Source organism: Saccopteryx leptura, chromosome 7 (genome assembly GCF_036850995.1).
Source record: "Saccopteryx leptura isolate mSacLep1 chromosome 7, mSacLep1_pri_phased_curated, whole genome shotgun sequence".
Lineage (NCBI taxonomy): Eukaryota > Metazoa > Chordata > Mammalia > Chiroptera > Emballonuridae > Saccopteryx > Saccopteryx leptura.
This window is the reverse complement of record NC_089509.1, coordinates 69,344,339-69,347,260: the sequence shown is the minus strand read 5'-3', so window position 1 is coordinate 69,347,260 and position 2,922 is coordinate 69,344,339. Positions and strand designations below refer to the sequence as shown.

Below are 2,922 nucleotides of genomic sequence, written 5' to 3'. Positions count from 1 at the left end.
TCCATATAACAATATAATAAACAACCAGGTGTAGTATATAATTTGTTAAACACCTTTTTCCAAGAAAATAATTTAAAATTAAACAAGAATAAGAAACCCCAAATTTAGCTGCTGTATTTGCAATAGGCTATCCCTGTAGAACAGTGGGGAGTTGGGGTGGTGGTGGCAGTGGTGAGGTTGAGGGGAATGACAACAATGACAACAGGACATATTTTTATAGAAAATATGAGGCACATTGGTTAAAACTTTCTCAGGCAAATTTATGGCTAGGGCAAAATTAAGAGAGGGCTCAGAAATTTACATTCCCCTCAAAGCTGACTTTGCAGATAGTCACATTGAATCAAATATTTCAAAATATGTACTTAGTCACTGCTATCATCATTATCATCATCATCATCAGATACTCATTTAAAGGAGACTTAAGTGACTGTAAGAGTCCCATCTAGTAGGCTGGCATGTGGCCATGTTCCCAGTAGAAGGCAGGTCCATAGCAGAAATCACAAATCTGCACAGGCTTAGAAGACTGGCTGAGAAGAAGAAATGTTTTCAGGGCAGTGTCTACAAACAAGAAAACTCCCATTTGCAGCGATGATGATGACAACAGATGTGAATTTTGCTTTCTGACAATGCATCCATACAGTTGCCTCAGAATCATGAACCAAGAGAGCAGCATGTTTATTACTGGGTATCCTCCCACTTTTGGAGAGTAAATCAGTAGCACATTTATGTAATTAAATCCATTCTGATGTTTCAGTGTCAGTGACAACATAAACTGCAAATGATTTCGTTGGCATCTTGATATGCCATCTATTCCTCAAGTCTCCCTCATCTTTGATGGGACCAATAGTGACATTTTCCAGGGGGGTAATGTGTGTGTTATATTTTTTTCTTCTGGGTGATGGTATTGCCATATACAAGAAGACCATTAACTAAGAAAAACTGCCTTGCTTTGGGATTTTTTATGCACAACTTAGTGAATACTCTAATAAAAACCCGTCTGGGTATAGTTAAATGTTGACTTGCTGTTCCAAAAGAGTTTAGTAGTACTATACTTGTATATCTAGTATCTGCTTCACTGCCAAGCCACCTATCATCTTTCGCTGATAGCCTGCCAAGCAGCGGCAGTGGTGGCAGTGCTGGAGGCCAAAGTCCAAATCAGAGGTCCCCAAACTTTTTACACAGGGGGCCAGTTCACTGTCCCTCAAGACTGTTGGAGGGCCAGACTATAAAAAAAAACTATGAACAAATCCCTATGCACACTGCATATATCTTATTTTAAAGTAAAAAAACAAAACAGAGACAAATACAATATTTAAAATAAAGAACAAGTAAATTTAAATCAACAAACTGACCAGTATTTCAATGGAAACTATGGGCCTGCTTTTGGCTAATGAGGTGGTCAATATCCGGTTCCATATTTGTCACTGCTAGCCGTAACAAGTGATATGACGCGCTTCCGGAGCCGTGACACGTGCATCCCGTGTCACCGGAAGTAGTACTGTATGTGAGCGACGCTGCTACATACAGTACTCCAGGAGCACAGGATATGGATGCTGACCACCAATGAAAGAGGTGCCCCTTCCAGAAGTGTGGCGGGGGCCGGATAAATGACCTCAGGGGGCCGCATGTGGCCCGCGGGCCGTAGTTTGGGGACCTCTGGTCCAAATCCTCCTTGTCCAGTGCATGGACTCTGCCTGCTCCCCTGCGCTGGCCTAGGGTGTGTGGCCAGTTGCCCTGCACAGCCAGCGTGATCTGGACGTGGCTGGTGGGCAAGGGATGGGTGTAGTCACTTGCAGGTGTCTCCCCTGACCCTCTATGTGGGTCCCCACTACGGCTGACTGGGCGGCCTTTCCATGCATGTGTGGGTGTGGCGCTGTCCACACTGGTTTTCCATGTCTTGATGTGTATGGCTGAGTCACATTCACAGTGTACTTCCTGACCAAATCATCAATGATTGAGTTTTGAAATTTCTGTTTGACCAAGGCCTATGTTGAAGATTACCATTATAGCATACAAGCTTCTAAAATATATGATTACAGTTTATTCAAAGATTATAATTTTATTACATCAGTTGTATTTTAAAATTTTAATGTCCAGAATTATTAATTTCTATCAGGCAGTGAACTGTAGTTTCTTAGCTTTGTCAACTGCTAAATTACTCCTACACTCATATTAAACTACTCATTTAAGGTTTTACTAAGAAGAGTGGGACTGAATCACCAGATATGTGTCAAGGAGGAACGATACATATCAGCATTTACCTTTCTCCCTACTCTCTTACCTGCTTGCTTGCGCATAGTCAAAAAGTTTTGCTTCAGCAACCTCCAGGGCTTAGCTATTTAAACCACAACTCCACCCAGTGGGGCTCGGAACTGTCCCAACCTGCTGCCATTGGTGCTGCCCTGTGGTGAGTAATAAATACTTTGCCTGCTCCGTCTGGTCCTCCTTGTGGTTTCTTTGGGAGCCCGCAGCAATACCAAATCCATTTTCCGGGTCTGGACCTCCTGTGTTAACACATGTCTACTTTCTCTTCTTTTCTGATCCTAATTTATTTCTCCACTTTTTTCTTTCTGATCTTCCACAACTTAACCTGTTCTAAATCAAATTTCTTTCCTGGTCTATCTTCAAACTCCCCTGCCCCTCAGTATATAATAGGCAGAATGTATATTAAAATATTTACCACGTTTGAAAAGACTGGCATATTTTCTGATGGCTTTAGGCGACCCCTGTGTTTTGGTTGTTCAACCCTGGCCGGGGTCGCGACCCACAGGTTGAGAACCACTGGGCTAGAACTTCTAACACCATGTTAAATAAGAGTGGAGAGAATGGACAACCCTGTCTTGTTCCTGATTTTAGGGGGAAAGTCCTCAGTTTTATGCCATTTAATATGATGTTAGCTGATGGTTTATCATATCTAGCCTT

At 42.3% G+C, this 2,922-nt stretch overlaps 1 pseudogene; it reads right to left on the bottom strand.

The window, feature by feature from the left end:
- Window positions 1-277: 277 nt before the first annotated feature.
- Window positions 278-2,297, bottom strand: LOC136379008 (pleckstrin homology domain-containing family F member 2-like; annotated as a pseudogene).
- Between the last annotated feature and the right edge of the window lie 625 nt (window positions 2,298-2,922).